Raw genomic sequence first — 20,952 nt, forward strand, 5'->3', positions numbered from 1 at the left:
TATCCAACTAGGAGAAAGTGACTACTCATAACATACAGCTCTTAAGGTCAATGTGAATAATGCAATTATGTATGGTCCAGGGTTACATTTCTAGAAAACCTGAAGTTTACATTCAATTATTTTTTGTGAACCTGGATAACAAACAAGTACTCAAAGGCAGATAAAAACAGTTCCTGCTGGGCATGGTGGCACAGCCCTATAATCTCATCACTCAGGAGGCTGAGGCAGGGGGATTGCAGAAAGTTCAGGCCAGACTGGACTACATAGTGATTTCAAGTCCAACCTGAACTACATGACAAGACCCCGTCTTGAACCTCCCCGCCCTAAAAAAAAAATAGTTTCTAGACTGAGAAAGTGAATCTTCTGGTTATAAGAGATAAATATGGGTACAGAAATTTGGATAAATATGGTACATTTAAGATAAATATGGGTACAGAAATTTGGATAAATATGGTACAGTTAAACATTATATATTTATACACATACACAATCACCTCTCAAATTAGGTTTCCTTTGTTGGGTATTTGTTTTGGAAGTTTGGTTTTTGAGGCAGGACTTCATTGTGTAGTCTAGGCTGGCCTTAAGCTATGCAGACACTGCTGGCCTGGATCTCAAGGCAATACTGTGGTACCTCAGTTCACCTACACTTTTGTTTGTGAACAATTTGTTTTGCAAACAAAAGTGATTGGCAAAACTTTGGGGGTCTTTTTGCAAACACTTCATCAGATGACAAGACTATGGCTATCTTTCCCACACAAATACAAATGTGACCACCTTTTTTAAAATCGTGGAACAAGTTAAGTTTATGAGCGGAGGTACCACTGCCCTGCTGTCTCAACCTCCGAAATTTTCAGTTTTTAGGTGTGCACCATCACACCTGGTTCAAATTAGGTTTTCTATTTTTCTGCAGCACTTGAGCATCTGCTTCAGTCTGACCTCAAAGGATTAGGTACTAATTCCCTATTAAAGAAACTTTCCTAATAAAATCCCATATCATCCAAATGATTCCTCTGAAATCTATCGAGTATATTTACAAAACCTAAATATGAACGCAACTACTTAATACTTTTCAATGAATAGCAGTTCTTTATGCATTGATATTTAATCAAGTCAAGAAAGTACATATACTCAAAAACTGGAAAAATCCATTTGTCACTGACAAGTTTGCTTTTCAACAACATACCTTCATGCTTCTGCTTCCCTGCCAGCTGGGACTACCACCACTTCCTCAATTCTCCTGCCAGGAGTAAAGTCTGAGGGATATCTTTTGGGCTGAATGAGCAGTGGAAATAGGGAGAGACATATCCCAGAGGAAAAGTATTATGGCTTTGCTAGTATTGCCTACATTTTCTCTCCTTTAGTACAGAAATGAAATTCTCAAAGATTAATGTTCCTACATTTAATACTATTTATTTAGACCAGAAAAATGCCTTATTAAAAGAGTAAGAGGATATTAAAGTGTTTTTTTGTGGTTAACATTTTAGTCTCCATGAAGTTTGCAAATTAGATTCAAGGCAATAGACATAACAAAGGTAAGCTAAAAACTTCTCTTTGCTTCTGAAAAGAGAAAAAGATTAGATATCTCAGAAGAGGATATCATTCATTCCAATCCTGAAAAGAAGATACTTCAAATAATATCTGTCATTAATATGTATATCCCACAGATAGATTTTTTTTTTTGAGACAAGGTCTCACTATGTAATCTAGGTCAGCCTTGAACTTACTATATACCCTAGGCTGGTCTGGAACTCTAGATCTTCCTGTCTCAGCCTCTTCAGTGCTGGGATTACAGGCATGCACCACTATGACTGGTGAGAATGAATTTAGTTAAGTATTTTATACAAGTAGCAAAAATTTTTAAGCTAATATTACAAAGAAGCCTAAATCAAAAATTAAAATACAAGCACATATAAACTTAAATTCTTGCTGGGCGTTGTAGTGCACACCTGTAATCCCAGCAATGGGGAGGGTGAGGCAGGAGGATGGATCACCACAAATTTGATACCAGACTGGGCTACATTGCAAGTTCAAGGCTAGCCTGAACTACATAGCAAGACTTTGCCTCAAAATAAAAAATTCTCATTTAAAATTACACATAAGGACCCATAAGAGAGTCCCATAAAATAAAGTCATTGGTGGTGATGTTTTGCCCAGGTTGGCCACAAACTCTTGGGCTCAAGCAATCCTCCTGCTTCCATCTCCCAAGTATAGGCCTTCACCACCATACCCAACTAACATACTTTCTGTTGATCACCTGTTCCTTTTACATGGAACCATAACACCATTTGGAAGGCCACAAAATTTGGATTATCATTACTGGTTTATAGAGGATCATCGTGGATTCTTAAGTTTATTAACTACCAAAGATCGGAACTTTCCAAAGCTAAAGTCTTCAGTCACTATTTCCCTTCTAAGGTTTTTCAGAGAAGTCTTTATTTTTCATAAGTGTCACTAATTTCAAATTAAGGACATTGTGTCAAAACTGCATTGATGGTTGGGCAAAACACTTGCCTGGCATGAGGTCTTGGTCTCTATCCCTTATCTTAGTACCACATATGCACATACACACGCACACAAAGGAGGGGCAGGAAGGAGGGAGGACGGGGAAAACTAAAATGGTATTGATGGCTTTTGTTTGTAGCCTACTATTCTTTACACAGAGAAATCCTTGTGTGTGCGTGTGCATGTGTGTGTGTGTGTGTGTGTATGTGTGTGTCTGAATTTTTTGGATGTACTGGAGATTGAACCCAGGGCCTCTGCAATGAGCTAAGCCCCTAGCCTTTTCTATTTTTCTATTTTTCAGACAGGATCTCGCTAAATCACTCAGTTGCCCAGGCTGACCATGAACTCATGATCCTCCTGCCTTAGCCTCCTAGTGTTCTAAGATTACAGCCTTGTGCCACAATGCCAGGGTTATTTTTCTTTTCCGGTACAGGGGATCGAACTCAGGACCTTGTGCTTTAGAGGCAGGCATGGTGCCACCAAGCTAAATCCCCAGCCCTAAAGTTCTATTTCAAAAACTATTATACTGGACCAGGGGTTTAGTTCGGTGGCACTGGCCTGCCTGGCAAGCGGAAGGTCCTGAGTTCGATTTCTGGTACCGGAAAAAAAAAAACAGAATTATAAACCTTTCTGTGATGATAAAAATCAAAGTAATATTCCCTGAGGGCAAAAAATATGTAACCTAGTTTACTATTCTATATCAAACCATTAATAGCCATTTTTTTAAAAACTGAACTAATTTTATATGAATCCCAAAATAACCTTTTGTCCACCACAATCGCTATGCAGCCCATAAATTCCTTCACCTGACCAGCAATGCGGTCCTTCAAACTATATCTTTTCCTCCAGATGCTTTTAACAAACTAAAAGTCTTTTTAAAACTTAATGGGTCTACTTAATGATGTGGCTGTCATATTGATAAGATAGTGACACCAATAAAACTCTTAAAAGTAAAGTAGCTAAGGGAAAAAACAAATTACTGAATTAAATATTTAAACAGCCAAGTATGAAAACAAAACTGGAAATCCTCTTAAGATCAGATCTCTAGCACTCACCTCCACTAGAAGGAAAAAAAGAATCTTAATTTACAATGCAATGGGTACACAACTGGGCCAAAATCATTTCTCTACATCTGAATTCACCTTTAATAATTAGGGAGGAGCACAATAAACAGGTGAGAAACACTAAATAATCACAAAATTTATGGTTACTAACAGGAAAATGATTGTGAAAAGTAATACTGCTTAATGAAAAACCAAGCTCCTTAATATTGCAGCAGCCTTTCTCAACCAGGATTCCTCATATTAACTGTAGAACTCAAAATTATTTGTAGACAGGTACTTTTGGTGCCTATCTTTTAAGATGTGCAGAAGAAAAAAATACACTTATACAATGGATGCCTTGGGGTATTTTGGACATGGAACACCAATTCTTCGTATTCTTGAAAAACAAAGAGCAAACATGGGTGAAAAAGACTCAACAATGAACAGTCTGGGTACAAGACTGCTTGCTGATTATCACTTGGGAGAATTTTCCTAAAGGATGAAACTTATGAAATATAAAATATAAAACAAAATACATAAATCTGACTCATGGCTATGAAAAGCACTAATACAGCCGGTGTGGTGGTGCACATCTGCTATCCCAGCTAGGCTGAGGCAGGAAGATTACAAGGTTGCAGGCCAGCCTGGGGAATTCAGCAAGACACTGTCTCAAAATTTTAAAAGGGCTATATCTCATCTGGGGATATAGCTCAGTGGTTAAACACTTGCCTAGATGCATCAAGGCTCTGGGTTCAATTCACAGTACCCAGGGAGAGAAAAACATGAAAATGTACAGTATATGCAGTTTTAACTCATCTCCACTAATCCATCTTAGATTTTAAAAAAACAATCCAACATTCAGAGCTAGACATGGTGGTGCACACCTGTAATTCCAGCACAAGGTAGTCTCAGGTAGGAGGATCACGAGTTCAAGGCCAACCTGTGCTACCATAACAGGTTCAAGGCTAGCCTAGTCTATATGGTGGTACCCTCTCCAAAATACCAAAAACAAAACAAAACAAAATAAATTCCAACACACAGCATTCTTTCAGATAAGAAAAACTCTAGTTATAGTTTATAAAAAGCAGGAAGACAAACAAGAGAAAACTGAGACCAAGGTACTGATCTGAACCTAAAAATCTGGAGTCATAATATTAACTATTTCTAGGAAGGAAAGGAGGGAGAAAGGAAGGAAAGGACAAGAAAAAAGGTGAAAATAAAAGGAAAAAATGGAAACAAAGTTTTTGTGCATAGGGAGGGGAGGGGGTTTGAGGGGAGGCAGGAATGGGAAAAAAGAAAAAACATTATTTCTCATCTGAAAGAAATAAAAACAACTTAATAAGGTGAAACATTAACTACAATAAAAAGAAGCAAACAAAAGATATTAACAAAGAGATATTTTTAACTGCTTTTTTGGCAGTATTGGGGATTGAACTCAAGGCTTTGATACTGATGTTTTCCAACCCCCTCCCCTCTTTTTTGAGACAGGGTCTTTCTAAATTTCTCAGTCTGGGCTTGAACCTATCATCCTCCTGCCTCCTCCCCCAGAATAGCTGAGATTATAGGTGTGTGCTACCCTGTCCAGTTACCTAAATTTTTAATTCAAATCCAGTCACAATAAACAAAGCACTGGGGAACTATCCTCAGACACATTTAACTTCCATTTTGGATAGGGCATAAATGATATAAAGAAAAAAATAACTGTGAAACCATTCTATGCACTATAGTGTGACCTCTCCAAAAATCAATTCAAGTCAGGTACAGTAGGTAGTGCATGCTTGTAATCCCAACATTCTGGAAGGCTAAGGCAGGAGGATCACAAGTTCGAGTCCAGCCTGGGCTACTCAGTGAGACCCTGTCTCAAAATAAAAAATACAAAAGGGCTGGGGATATAGCTCAATGTGAAGGCACTAGGTTCAAGCCCAAAACCACCAAAAAAAGAAAAAAAATCAAGTATTCAACATATTATCCTACAAACTTTCATAAGCATACTCAACAGCAAAGCTCAGATTTATTTCAACTATTCTGAAAATATAAAACAGTACAGAATCTTTATTTGGCAGCAAATCAGCTGATCCTGAATAAAAACAAGCATGTACCCTGTACTATACATGAAAAAATATCTTGATTTTGCAAAATTAAAATGATGATGCATGCTTTCAAGTGAGAGACAGCCTCAAATCTAATCCAGATAAGAGAAATTACTGAGTTTAACAACAACAACAAAAAAAAACACCCACAAAGGATTTGAACCCAAGCTAATCTGGGTATGATTTAGGGTAAGTCATTTACTCTCTAGTCTATAGCCTCATTTTTCCTCTTCAGTAAAATGATATGGACCATCTATCTTGCAAGAGACTATTAAACAATTTAAAACAGGTTAACATTCAAAACACTCAAATGGCAATAAAATTAAATTTTTAAAGTATTTAATGATTCAAAAAATTACAGGTCACACCCTATTACAACAAATATTTTTCTTGCATAAAGTGTAGAGACAACTCACTACCTCCTCACTCAACCAATGCCCAACAGAGTTTAAGCAACTTATTTTTTATAAAGAAATTTTACAGCCAGGTGTGGTGGTGCACAACTGTAATCCCAGCACTTGGGACGCTGAGGCAGGATCTCCATGAGTTTGAGGCCAGCATGGGCTACACAGTGAGTTCAAGGCCAGCCTGAACTACATAGGGAGACCTTGTCTCAAAAAAAAAAGGAATTTTACCTTTGAGTTGTACATGAAGTTCTCCCTAACTAACAGGAATCTCCCTAGTTTTGTCTCATCTAGCCTAGTTATGTATTTTTCCAGTGAAAACTTTTAAAAAACAGACCATTCATATTATTCACCCTCTCTTTGGGGGTAGGAGTGTAAAACAATTTCAATAATCTCTTGACTAACAATAACCTCCTTACCTTCTTGGTGTCTACTAATTGGCATCAAAGAACTATAGCAAGCATACATTAAAAATCCAATTCAGCTAGGAGGCCAAGGCAGGAAGAATCCAAGTTCAAGCCCAGCTTGGGCAACTTAGCAAGACTGTCTCAAAATTAAAAGGGGCTGGGGTTGTAGCTCAGTGGAAGAGTGCTTCCCTATATATATCAAAGCCCTAGGTTCAAGCCTCGGTACTGGAAAGAAGGCAATTCAAGAGACTGAAAACTAAAGCAATTTTATTTCTTTGTATCTCTGTCATACAGAACATGCACTAAATAGTTCATGATAGCTGAATGAAATAAAAATTATATAGAGAATATTAAAAGTCCTAAACATATATCAAATGTAGAAAATCACAAAAGAAAAATATAAAAAACATTTAAAATAGCTCTAACTTTAGAGTTCCTTTTTACGCTCCAACAATTAATCACATTTCAATATATACTAATGCTCACCACTAACTGGACTATCCCTTTACTATTCTCCCAGCTCCCAAAATAGCACTCCACTAGAGTAAAATGGAAATTTTAAGTTCAAAAGTTAACTTGCAGCGTCAAATACTGAAGTTTTCCATCTATTATAAAGAACCCACAGCAAAAAAGAATATGCTATTCACTGTTTACTACCTTCCCACACAAGACAGTAGGTGTTATCAATTAAATATGCAGAATATTAGGCATTACTAAACTGTCCATAGCCTATTTTCACATAAAATCCTATATTCCTAAAAGATGAAATCTGAGCATGAGCCTGAGCCTGCCCCCCTACTCCAACCACCCAATTTAACTCACAGGTCCTCCGGTGATCACAGAAGATGGTAAGGTTGAAAAGGAAAACCAAACAAAATGTTGACTTTCATTAAAATCTGCTGGTCATCATGGCACTTCTTAGTAATCCCAGCTAGTCCAAAGGCTGAGGTAGGAGGACAGAGTATGAAGCCAGCCTAGGCTATATAGGGAGACTCTTTGTCTCAACATAAAAAAGGTTTAGAGCACTTGCCTAGCATATGCAAGGCCCTGGGTTAAATCTCCAGCACCCCCAAAAAATCTGGAGTGTTTGAGCTTTAAAAAAATGAAAACTTGGCCTGGCATGGTGGCACATGACTGTAATCCCAGCACTTGGGAGATCGAAGCAAGAGGCTCACCTGGGCTACCTAACACGTTGAAGGCCAGCCTGAACTGCACAGCAAGACTCTGTCTTTAAAAAGCCCCCCAAAAAAGGCCGGGGATTTAGCTCAGTGGTTCTGCCACCTGCGATCCCCGGTACCAAAAAACATCCAAACTAAATAAACTTCAGTTACCAAACTCATAATTTGTTGGCTTAGTAGTTTAGCTTTTACCTCACCACAATAAAATAAACCTGATGCCACAATCCTCATCATCTACTCAAGAATATTTGCATAGGAATGAAAATTTGAAATATGTAATATGTCTTCCTTTAACATTCTTCTAAAGCTGAAATGATTATGAAATACACATACTAATGTTACCAGATGTGAAATATATGTCCCCAGAATGGAGCGGAATTTTGGTAAGATGGAAAACATCTTAACAAACACAAAAATTAAATATCCAATATTTTGGGAGTCCGTTCAGAACTTTTGACATATATTCAACAATACATTTCACAGGGGTTAAAAAATAAACCTGACACTGAACAATACAGAACTACAGAAAATAAGACATTTACCTTAGACCTGAAGAGCAGTTCACGAATACATTAATGGATGGAGGATTTTAATTGCAATCCACTTTTACTACTGATGGGAAATGGTAAGAATGCTCTTAATAGAAAATATTTTAATAGTTTGCATATCAACTTTTAACTACACACAGCACCAGTTCATTAAAAAGGAGGTGGGTTAAATGGACTAAAGACATGAATGGAAATTATACAGAAAAGTATATAAGGACGACAAATACACATGTGAAAAGATGTTTAACCTAGTCAGTTAGGAAATGCAAATTAAAACCACAATTAGGTAACACTACACAACTATCAGATTAGTTAACATTAAAAGTAGCAACAACTTCAAATGGTGACAAATACCCAGAGACACTGGAACATTCCTAATTGCTGGGGTCGGAGAACCACTCTGGAGTGGTAAAACTACCCTGGAAAATACTTTGACAGTTTCTCAAAAATCAGATACAGAATTAAATTCAAAATTAATTCATAAGTAACAAAGCAAGTTATGGAACAATATGCATAATTTGACCAACTTTAGAAAAACACTACACAAAAATAAAATGTGTATTGTCAGGATACTTACATTTGTATTTTCTTAGAAAATTTTGTTATGAACATGCACCAACTCCCCATGATGAATATAGCCATTATGTACTGTAAACATGTACCAACAAATTTTTTATAAAAAGAAAAAGGGGGTCTGGTTTAAATTTTTAAATGTAAACACTCATTTCCATATCAGTTTTTAAAAAAGAACCCACTCCACCCTCCCTACCAGTCTCTGATACCTTGGAATACTATAGCTTTTTCACAGTGGGAAGGAGTGGCTAATAAGTACATTTCTTTCCCAATCTGCTTCTTTACCCAGTCATTAAACATCAAATACTGAAACTGAACTCAGCTCCCTAGATCTTCCTACCAGGAATGTTCCCTACGGCACCCCAATTCCTTCCACTGTCACTACAAATGCCAAAGCCCCTCCTATTAATAGTAAATCCCTTTCATACTGACTCACTGTAACTCCAACTTGATGAAATAAGACACCAAGCGGAATTTTTTTAATTTGCAAATGGAATTTTCCTATTCTCAATAAGTTTAAAAGGAAACTAAAAGTACAGCACTTTCAGACTAAGTTACAAACATTTACAGTTCAATTTATAAAAATGTATGTTGTTTGTTCTACACTGGTTCAGTTAAAGTATTTTCTGAGTTTGTATGATGCACATTGTGTACTTATATACAAAGCTGTTTCCCATGTAAATAACTGATATATAAATATAAATTTAAGTCATTACACTAAGATTGTAAAACAATTTGAAAATTTTCTTTCCTAAGGAAATTTTCAAGCACACACTAAACTACAAAGTAACAAGGAGCTCTCCAGTACTCATTCAGCTACAATAATCAACTGAAGGCCACTTTTGTTTCATCTCTACCTCTTATCCTTTCCTTCCCACTCATTATTATCTTCAAAAAGGAAGAGGAAGACACTGCACTAAGTACACTGAGAATGACCCAAAGGTAGCCAAAAGTATAAAACTAACAAGTCAAAAATTCAACAATGTAACTGCGCAGGCGCTCTACATAACTCTTAGATATGATAATACATGCCTTTTAGGAATTGAGTTAAAAACAAAGAAATAACCATCTTTAAGAATGTTAATGAAGTCCACAAGACCCAATGGATACATTTTAAATTACACCTAAGAGGATAAATAGGAATGTGGTGAAAAGGAACTTAAACATCTATTAGCTTGCATTCACACAGCATCTTAGCTTGAAATGAAAGACTATTTAACATAATGTGCCATAAAATTACAATTCAATCACGAGAAAAATCGCTGAATACTTATGCCTTAACTGGTCCTTCTGATCCCTAATTGTAGATTTCTATCAATGTAGAAAGAAAACCAGGCATTTTAATCCAAGTGGCTTAAAATGTTCAAAGTTAACCCCACTGTTCATCGGAAAATATATGAAAGCAAATCTAAACTACCTGAATTGTACGTCATTAAACCGCAATGTATCCACTTTCCAGGGCCTTTTTTTTTTAATAAGTTCACATATACCCTTAAATGAAACGCGCTAGGTTACAGACAGAATTAGGAGACCGCCTCCTGTTTTTGCTCCTAACCAATACGCAGAGAGAGAAGGTTGGCAGGAAAGTGCTGCGAGGACAGTAACAAACACCAGCAGCTCCGGAGCAGGCCCTGCTAGAGCCAGGAATGACGCACTTCGGTAACCCGACTCTTTCTCCCCTCCACCCCCCCGCCCCCAGCAGCGGCGCTGACACCGCCAACAACCCGGAGTAGGGAAAAAGACAACAGAAAAAAGGCAGAGCTTGGACCGCACCAGGTTTCATCAAGAAAACCTCGGTTATTCCTCTTTCGACACTAACCACTAGGACTAAACAGGAAAAGAAGCTTCGTGCTTTAGCAAGTCCCATCATGGTGGTTTAAGAGTCACTAAATTAAGCTGATAATGAGTCCAATCCACAGAGACAAATACAGGGTGTGGCTGCTGTGATATACGGCGGTCCGTAGGAGAAAAGGGGTATGGAATTTACACTCCAGTGTGAAGGGAAGATGTGGCTTTACGGGGGGGTGGGGTGGCGGGGAGGCGGCCCGCGCATTTTAAGGAACCATTGCAAACCAACACAAGCTTCTCGTTTACTTAAACCTAACCCTACAGATCAAAAGTTTCTAGTAGATACATCACGTAAACTATAAATAACCATTTAATCAAAAAACATGTCCCTGAATTTAAAAACTATATCCAAGAGAAAGGAGAGAGAGGGACGGGGTGGGGTAGGGGGGGCAACAACATAAAAAACATCCTAGGCCGAAGAGAAAGTCTTACACACCGGAAAAAACTACTAATACAATATTAAAAATTACAGCCGAACACTGAAGCACGAAAAAAAAAAAATCACACGATAACCTATTACAGTTGAGCATTAAAATAAAACGATACATACACAGAGGAAGAGCGGAAACTAAATGTCGAAAGTACAGCGCTTTAGGAAGGAATAAAAAAACTAAAGGCAAAACAAGACATTCTCGCGACGGGAGGGGGAAAAAAGGCCGAAATCAACAATACGTTTACGATTCTAGGCCAGAAGAAAATGGGAACGGGGCTCAAAGTTTTGCGGAACTACTTGATGCTGTTTCCCACACCTTCTCTCTCCCTTGGCCCATCCGACCCTTTTCCTCCTAAAATTGCCGTCCTCGGAGCTCCGCATACGTGAGAGAAGAAAAGAGAAAGTCGCCCTCAAGCAAGAATAAAAGTGTGGAGGGAAAAAGCAGAGGCTGCCTACCTGGGGCAAGGATCAGCTCAGTTCGTGCCGTGAGAAAGACAGTGCGGGTGGGGGTGGGAACGAAAAGCAGCACTAAAACTAAAACAAAAGTGGCGCCAAAACCCCCCGACAAACAGCCTTCCACTCCCGCCCTTCCCCCCTCCGCCCATGCCAGGCAGGCAGGGGCCCCTTCAGGGCAAGGGCTGCACGCGGGGGCCAGCGCCGCCGGACCCCAACCGATTTACAAAATTGTTGCCCTAAGAAAACTGACCGAACTCGGGCCTCGGAAGGGATGAAGAGATCGATGCCAACCGCTTTCCCAAGCAGTTCCCCCACCACGCGCTGGAGATGGTGGGGCGGGGGAGAAGCAGAGGGGCCCGTCACATGAATGTTGTTCCCTCTCTAGGAAGGGAGGAAGAGAGGGAGGGAGGGGAGGGAAGGAAGGAGGGGAAGGGAGATGGGAGGGGGCACGCGGGAGGGAGGGGTGTGATCAGAGTAGATTTTCCCTCGCCTCCCTCGGTCCGAGGCCCAAATATACACAACTGAGCCTCCTCGTTCTCCCCTCCCCCCTAGGCTACCAGCACCACCATTTTGCTCTCTTCCTTCCCCTCACCACGAAACCGCGCTCTCCCCCACCCCAGCCCCAGCCTCCCCGGCCTGCCTCCCCCCCAACTGGGCTCGCACTCCACCCCACCTCCAGTTTTGGCTCTCCCAGGCTTAAGAGCCTGCCGGAGAAAAGCAACCTAAATCTAACGCTGCACAGGGAAGCGGAGCCTCCATCTTGCGCTGCTCCGCGTTCTCCATTTTGGGCCACCCGTGGGGGGGGGGGTCCTCCGTAGAGGCCCCGAGGGAGAGTTGGGCGAGGGAAGGAAGAGAAAATCTTCAGCGAGGGTAGTCGAAAAGAAGAGTCCTGCGGTAGAAAGCGACTCTAGGAGTAGGAGGTAGGGTGGAAGGGGGGCTGGAAGTTCCTCCGAAGTGTTGGGGCAGCGACTTGTGGGGAGAAAGGAGGGCTGGGGGTGACGCGGGGGCGAGGAAGACGGTCCCCGCCTGCACTTGGCCGCTCGCTCACTCCATGGCTGCCCCCTGTGGGGGCACAGGAAGCGGGGAGGGAAATGAAATGGCAACAGAGTGCCCAGCCTCTCTTCCCTCCCAACTCTTCTCTCGCCCTATTGCTACCACAGACACCTCGCGCTGGGCCCCGCGCCCTCCGGGTGCCCCTCCAAACTTCTAGAAGCTTCGCCTCCGCCATTTTATAACTTACCTCCCCCCTCAGCGTACACGGAGGCAGCAACGAGACTGTTCGCCTCCCCCACTCCTTCCTTCTTTCTCAGGCCGGGGGCTTCTTCACCCCTGGGCTGGTACAAGATTTTTTTCCCCTTCCTCTTCTTTACACCCTCGAATTCTACTCAGGGACGGAAGCTCCCGCGGTTCTAGAGCGGTGGGGGGTTTTGAAAGTGGCGGTCGGATCCGGCGGGGTTTTTTTTTTCTTTTTTTTTTCTTTCTTTTTTTTTTTTTTTTTTTTTTTTTTGGTGGCGCTTCGGGATTGTTTGGGGTGTTCGCTCTTCAGCGACTTGGAGGCGAATGGAACGCGCAGGCGCCATCTGTCGGCCACGAATCCGCGCCCGGCTCCCGTTGGGGGGGGGTGTCATCTAGCGGCAGCGAGCTTGTACTGCAGCGCCTGGCCCCCAGCCCTCCCACCCAGCGTCCTCCTCCCCGCCACCAACCAATCCTGGCCGGCTGACTCCCGGGTTCAGCGTCTCCGACGCCTTTTGCTAGCGAGGCGCCCGCAGGGGCGCGCCGCCGAGTGGGGTAAACAAGGTGCCGTGCCCGCGCTCGACTTACTACTTCGTTTGGACGCGCTTCGGCCGCGGATTCCTTGGGACCACAGTTCCTGTTTTTATTAGGGGTGCGGGGGAAGGTGTCGAAGGGAGGGCAGTAGGAATGTCCGGTGGAGCCCCGGCCATGGGAATTGAGAGGCTGGGCTCGCTCGGTGACTCTCCCCCGGCTCCTCCGCCCCTCGCGCACCCACGCGGTGCTGCCCAGTGGGGCATAACCCTTCTAAGTCCCCTCCTCTGACACGCCCCAGCGATGGGCCTGCGACCCAAGTGCTCGGACCCTCGCTTCGCTCCGGTAGGACCCTTCCCGGCCAAAGAACCCAACTTACAGAACTCTGGCCCCTAAGCGATGTAATGGGGCTTGGGATTTCTGGTTGCTTTCTGTTTTGTTTGCTTTTTGCTTCGAGTTTAGAGGAACGGGGACCTGATTCTTTACCAGGAAGTCCTAGCAGTGGAAAAGAAAGGTTTTTTCTTTGCAACCCACACTATTCCTGTACCAAAAAAACGTCCCTATCTCACGGTCTAGCTGATTTAGGGAACTGGGCTGCTAGGCTAGGCTGGGTGCTCCACCAACTGAACCCCCGATCTGGAGGCGGAAGAGGAGAGCAGAGCAAAGTGGAGGGAAATGGCAAAGGGCAGAAGACTGCTGGGACCCGGCCCGGCTTCCTGGCCTTCCCCGCGCGCGCGCTCGCTTCCTGGAAACGCGGGGGGGGGGGGGCGTGGGGGCGTTGAGACAGTGCCAGGAATGCTGCTGCTTCCTTGTAACCAGCCACCCGGTCCTCCCCCACGGTGTTTGAAGTTCCAAAGGACCCCTTCCGCTCCTTCTACCCCCATTAACTGAAGTCTGTCACCTTTGCTTTTTGTTGTTTATTTCGAGTCCAGCGTGCTGGACCTTTGACTGCTAAGAACTCTAAGCTGGGGAGAAAAACTTGGGGAGGGCCTGTCCCTTCCAAGCGCCACTTTTCCTAGGACAGGAAGCAGTGACCTATTAAATATCTCCATTACTGTTAGAGAAGTTCCTAGACGCATAGGATTTGGTTTAAAACTCTTTGTTTCTGTTTCTTATTTTATATCTTGGTTGAAATATTTCCTTAATATCGTTTCACTTAGAAGAAAATGAATAAAACGTATTTAATAAGACAAAGGAAAAATAGTACAAGCTCCGGGTAAATTGTGGAGATTTCACCTGATAACGATTCTAAAGCATTCCTAATGTAATATAGAGATTATTTTAGTCCTTAAATTATATTTATTTCACGTCTTTTTTAGTTTCCCTCTCATTCTCTGTGCTGTTTTTTTTTTCCTGCAACTTTAAAAAGAGAATTATGGTGTATTTAATCAACTGAACAATAAAGGTTAAACAGAAACATCTAAATATCAATAACAAGAAATAAAGTCAGACGTTTTTACTTACCGCTAAAGCTTCGGGGAGTGGAATACTATTCAAAATAAATTTCTATTTCTTTTATAGACTATCTTTGGTGGAGGTTTATACAGTTTTTAATAGAGTCAAGTTACAGAATGATGCAGCTAGAACACTAAATGGGGAGTAGTGGAAATTTTACAGTTATATATGAGTTAATGCAAGATTCCAATCGAAGTAATAGAAAAATTGGAATGTGTACCAAATCGTTTCACATTAATTTACTTCAGTTACGGCAATTTACTATCAACTGATATTAAATGATTTTGTTTTATGTTTTCCCGGTTTAGTATTAGATGAAAACTACTGCTTTTCTGCTGCAGACATCGCATTTATAGTACATGGTACAGTTTTTCATTAGTTTTACAAATTTATGGTGTTAGTTAATTCTGTAGCAACTGAAACTTTAAAATAATTTTATGCTTTGAACAAAATTGAAAAGTTCCTGTTTAGTAAACTTGGTTTCATGTTGTGAAACATACCACTGAAAGTTAAGTGTAACTGATACAACACCTGAAATTAATTATGTAGCAAATTTGTAATGACATTTAAGAGTATTTGACAGTAGCCCCTCTTTTCTTTTTGCTAGAGCACATTCATAACAATTCACTAAAGCCCGATATGGTGGTGTACACTGTAATCCCAGCTGCTCTCCAGGCTGAAGCAGGAGAATAGTAAGTTTGAAGCCAACCTGGTCAATTTAAGGAGACCTCTTAAAATTTGAAAAAGACTAGCGCTGTAGCTCAGTGATAGAGCCCTCACCTAGCACGCTGAAGCCCCTGGATTCAGTCCCCAGTACTAATAGAAATATGTGTGTGTGTGTGTGTGTGTGTGTGTGTCCCCGTCCCCGTCCGTGCACACGCACTTGCACAGTCATGCCTTGGTATTTGTCTGCTTTGAAACTTCTCTAGTTTGGCACTGAAGCATTTTGGCATGAAAATTTTGTCCCAGTATTCATCATTTGTTTGGCCCTAGACACACAAGCTAGAACTGCTTGGTGTCCACTGCCTCCTGACTTGCTACCCTTTCCAGCCAAAACAATTTGGTTGGTATTTATTGCACTTAGGTACTGCTGCATGGGTGCATGTGTCCGTGTGTCGTGTGTGTAACCTTCAGTATGTTTAGCTCACAATGTTATGTGCCTGCTTCACTCCTGTCCTAAAAAGTGGAGTTTATTTCATAGGACCGAAAGAGTTCACCCTTCAAATCTGAGGGCAAAGTAAAAGAAAAATGCCATTAAATGCAATATTTCACTAATACAAAACAACCCTAAGTGGGCCGGGGATTTAGCTCAGTGGTTTTGCCGCCTGCTGCACAAGCACAAGGATCCGAGTTCAATCCTCAGTACCAAAAAAAGCAAAACAACCCTAAGTATTTATAACATGGCTTTCATGAGATAATATTGCATTGGCAGATGCTTTAGATGCCTGATAAATACTGGAAAAGTGGAATGGTTAAAACGTTAGGAACATTTGAAACTGCAAAGGGCAAGGTGCTACTTGACACATATTCTGAGCTCTAGAAATTTGCAACTCATGGTATAACAAATAATCCTCCAGGTTTAGCTAGTTTGAGTAAAACATCCCACAATTCTCTTTGTTCTGACTCAGTGCAATGGAGCAAACTTCTGATTATAAGTTATGTTTTTCAGATACAGTAGCTTCCTACTGTGGACAGCATGCATATAATTTTGTATTTTCTAACACCATTCCAAACAAGAAGCCAAAACATTGATAAATTTGAGTCCACAAAAGTTTTTTTTTTAATTATATACTACAATATCATAAAGTCAAAAGATAAACTATACACAGAAAATCTTTAGAGCATGAATGAAAAAGGATAATTTCTATAATCTATGAACTAACAAGATAAAATTTTAAATTCCAGTAGAAAAATGGACCACAGTCAATTTATTGAAGAAGAAATACAGATGGCTAATATACAAAATGAGTGGAGCATAGTGGCATGCACTTATAACCCCAGCACTCTGAGAGGCAGGAGGATAGCAAGTTCAAGCCCAACCTAGGTGATTTAGCCAATCCCTGTCTCAAAAAACAAGGGAGGGAGGGGTGATATAGCTGTGTCCAAAGGCCCCAAGTTCAATCTCCAGTCCTGTGAAAAATTTAAATTTAAAAGTATATATATGGAGGGTGGGGGATTTAGCTCAGTGGTTCCTCCGCCTGCCTCACAAACGGAAGGACCCGAGTTTGATCCCAGGTACCAAAAAAAAAAAAGAGAGAACCGTGATAAAAGTATATATATGGAGTGCTCAACTTCACTTGCCACTAAGAAATACAAATTAAACGCCACTTTTCCTACCATGTTGGAAGAGATTTGCATTTTTGACAATTCTCAGTCTTGATGAGCTAAGGACTCTCATCTACTTTTGGAGGGATTGTAAATTGTTGAAAGAGAGGCAGGGTGGCAAATACCTGTAATCCTAGCACTGGGGAAGATGCTGTGTTTAAAGTCAACCTAGGCTAGTAGAAAAACCTTGCCTCAAAAAAAGAGAAAAAGAAAGGACTGAAGAAAATTATGAAAGTATCTTAAAAGAGTAAGTTATAAAATTGTCCAGGGCCAGGGATGTAGCTCAGTGGTGCCACACCTGTGTGGCATGCGCAAGGTCCTGAGTTCAATTTCCAGTACCAGAAAGAATGAATGAATAAATAAATAAATTTAATTAATTAAATTGTCTTAAGAACTCCATTCCTAGGAGTCTATCAATTAGATATATAGGGCCGGAGATTTAGCTCAGTGGCACCGTGCTTGCCTCACAAGCGCAAGGTTCTGAGTTTGATCCCCGGTACCACACACGCACAAAAAAGATATACAATCCGGTATGGTGGCATCTTCCTGTAATGCCAGCACTTGGGAGGCTGAGGCAGGAGGAACAGACTAGCCTGGGCTACATGGTGAGTTCAACCCCAGCCTGAACTACACAGTGAGACCTTGTCTCCAAAAAAAAGAGTATGTAGGAAACTTAACTACAATTACCTTTCAGGAAAGAGGCACTTCAGAGTTTCACAGCTTGTAATTTTACCTTGCACTTTATACATTGACTCTAGAAAACTATTTGGCTTTTGGGTTTTATTTTCTCTTTTGCTTGAGGTATTGGAGACTGAAGCCAGAGGTACTCTTAACACAAAATTTTTATTTTGAGACAAGATCTTGCTAAGTTTCTCAGGCTGCCCTCTCGAACTTGTGATTTTCCTGCCTCAGTCTCCCGAGCAGCTGGAATTACTAATGAGAGCCACTACACCCAGCTTAGCACTGTCTTACAAAGTCAAATATATACTTATCATATGACCCAGAAAGCTTAATCTTGAACCTTTGTCCTAGAAAAATGAAAACTTATCAAGAAAAAAAGGTAGGCTGAAGCAGAAAGATTGTGATCATAGTTCAAGGCCAGCCTGGGCTACATTGCAAGTTCAAGTCCAGCCTAAACTGAACTAGCAAGGTACTATATCAAAAAACAAAACAAAACTACAAATGCTTGTAGAAGCTTTATTTGTGATAGCTGAAAAGAAATATCACAGATGTTCATCAGCTAGTGAATGGTTAAGGAAGTGTGGTATACTCGTAAAATAGAATACTACTCAGTAATAAAAAGGAACTATTGATAGAAAAACTTGAGTGCCTGTCAAGGACATGATGCTTGGTAAAAAAAATTTTTAAAGTGAATCTTGTGGACTGGGGATGTAACTCAGTGGCACCGCGCCTGCCTGGCAAGCACAAGGTCCTGAGTTTGATCTTCACTTCCTCAAAAAAAAAAAAAAAAGTGAATCTCTTTTTTTGTTTGTTTGTTTGTTTCTTGGTGCTGGAGACTGAACCTAGGGCCGTCTCCATGCTAAGAATGTGCTCTGCCGCTAAGGTACCTCCCTAGTCTAAAAAAAAAAATCTGATCTCAAAAGAGTTACACGCTATGTTCTGTTATAATGTCATATTCTCAAGCTGACAAATTGTAGTTAGCATAGATCCGTAGATGACAAAAATTAGGATTGGGGAAAAGAAATGACTGTTGGGGTGACATGGGGAAATTTCTTTGTGGTAATTGAACAGTTGTGTGCTCTGACTGGTGATTAAAAATCTACACATGTAATAAAATTTCATAGAACGATATATACACACACTGTTATGGTTTATATCTAGATCCCCCAGGAGCCTCAGGCCCCGGAGGCAGGGCTTTTGGAAGGTGACTGGATTCTGGGGCTTATAGGTGGCTTGCTGTTAACAGGTGGGGTCTGATCAGAAGAGGTGGGCATTGGGAGCCTGGCCTGGAAGGGTGCATCTCCCTCCCCAGATCCTGCCTTCTGGCTCTCTGCTTCCTGGGTGCCATGAGGTGAGCAGCTTTCTGTGCCCAGGCCCTTCCACCATGTAATTCTGCCCTGGAGCCAGCCAGCTATAGACAAACATCTATAGCCTGTGAGCCAAAATACACCTCTCCTCCTCTTAAGTTGTGACTGTCAGGTATTGTGTCTCAGCAATGAAGAAAACGACTTAGACACATGCTTTAGCTCATTAAAAAAATGGTGAAATTCAAATAAGATCTGTACATGAGTTGATAGTATTGTATCAGTGTTGCTTTCCTGGGTGTGATGATATGCTATGGTTATAGTTAACTGGGCAGAGCTGCCTAAAGGGCACATAGAAATTCTCTGTGCTGTATTTCCACCTGCCTGTGAGTCCTGAACTATTTCAGGATACAAAGTTGTAATAAAATAAAATTCAGCAGGTCATAGTAGTGTGCCCAGTTACTCAGGAGTCTGATCCAGGAGGATGGCTTAGAGCCCAGGAGTTTCAGACCAGCCTAGGGTCAGAGCCAGACCCTGTCTCAAAAAATAATAATAATAATATTGGTAGTAAAAGAAAAACTCTCAATCTCAGCATGGTGACACACACCTGTACTCCCAGCACTCAGGAGCAAGGCCAACCTAGGCTACCTAGAGAGTTCAAGGTTCAGTAATGAGCTACATATCAAGACCCTGTCACAAAAGAACAAAAAATCGCAATCCTGGCATGGTGGCACACACCTGTATAATCCCAGCACTCTGGGAGGCTGAGGCAGGAGTATCACCAAGTTCGAGCCCAGCTGGGCAATTTGGTGATTTATTCTCAAAATTTAAAAGCTTTTAAAAGGCTGGAGACATAGCTCAGTGTAAAGGCTCTGGATACAAAAAAAATTAACCCAGGTATAGGGCACACTAATAATCCCAGCTACCCAGGAGACTGAGGCAGGAGGATCAAGAGTTTTAGGCCAGCCTGGGCAACATAGAACCTATCTCAAAAACAATAAAGAATTTCTAGTTTAAAAATCAACTTTTTAGCTGGGGATTTAGCTCAGTGGCACCGCGCCTGCCTCACAAGCTCAAGGTCCTGAGTTCGATCCCAGATCATCCCCCCGCCGCCCCCCAAAAAATCAACTTTTTATGAACTTGGATATAATGACTTAATTTTCAAGATTCCTATCATCACTCTTGTATGAACCTATATGAGTAAAGCTTGATACTGTTGTACTCTGGAGTAGACCTTGGACCTGTGGCGTCAATAGGAAATAGACATACCAATATGATTTGTCTAAAACAAAAGACTGGCACCTTTTAAGACACCTTAAGTAACACATTACTGAATTTGTTGTGTTTTTTTTTTTACTTTGTAAAATATTTCCAGTATGAGTTAATGGGACTGAAGGTATATCTACATACTAAATTCAAGCCCTTCCACTTCATTTGAGCTACAATAAAAGTCCCATGTCCACTTTTTCTCATCCAATCCAATACTGATTAGATTACTACTGTACTTTTATGCTTACTTGTTCCCTTATTAACTCTCTCACTCTAACTCAATTGTTTACAGTCATACTTTTTTATTGTCTCAGTTGGCCCACAATAGTACAGCTCTAACAATTATGGCCATAAGAATCATCTGGGAATTTTGCTAAAATGCAGAATCTGATTTAGTAAGTCTGGGACTAGAGTGGCATTTGAGATCCTGAATTAGTAACAGACTTCCAGGACACACCTATGCTCCCGGTCTAAAGTCCACACTTTGATGGTGAAGACCTAAAGAACCAAGTATAAACTCTTTAGGGTAGATTTCAGTGCCTTTGACACTTATCCAAATCTCGTCACTTGTAACTGTGAACGCTGATGGGTTAATATCTGTATAGTTCATCATTATATCCCCTGAAATAGAATAGGTGCTCAAAAAGTGTTTGTTCAGGGCCTAGGGATGTA

General features: G+C 41.1%; 1 protein-coding gene and 1 long non-coding RNA gene across 11 annotated transcripts in view; one reads left to right on the forward strand and one right to left on the reverse strand.

The window, feature by feature from the left end:
* The window catches only part of Stag2 (STAG2 cohesin complex component), a 135,287-nt gene extending 122,248 nt beyond the window's left edge, over positions 1-13,039 (reverse strand). For 2 of the 9 annotated variants that reach the window (XM_087199771.1, XM_013077887.3), the window contains exon 1: positions 11,733-11,869. The gene's annotated coding sequence lies outside the window, so the exon portion shown is untranslated. Of the gene's footprint in view, positions 1-11,482; positions 11,525-11,732; positions 11,870-12,155; positions 12,289-12,722 lie in introns of those variants that run through there. The other 7 variants (XM_021240541.2, XM_021240536.2, XM_087199769.1 and 4 more) reach the window with 6 other exon arrangements.
* Positions 12,282-20,952, forward strand: part of LOC147821588 (uncharacterized) — a 51,870-nt gene continuing 43,199 nt past the window's right edge. Inside the window, exon 1 of one of the 2 annotated variants that reach the window (XR_015446808.1) lies at positions 12,282-12,402. This is a non-coding gene — a long non-coding RNA (uncharacterized LOC147821588). Of the gene's footprint in view, positions 12,403-13,138; positions 15,394-20,952 lie in introns of those variants that run through there. The other variant, XR_015446807.1, reaches the window with a different exon arrangement.

This window comes from Heterocephalus glaber, unplaced genomic scaffold, assembly GCF_053883595.1.
Source record: "Heterocephalus glaber isolate CG9 unplaced genomic scaffold, H.glaber_assembly_v1.0 deba00001729, whole genome shotgun sequence".
Taxonomy (NCBI): domain Eukaryota; kingdom Metazoa; phylum Chordata; class Mammalia; order Rodentia; family Bathyergidae; genus Heterocephalus; species Heterocephalus glaber.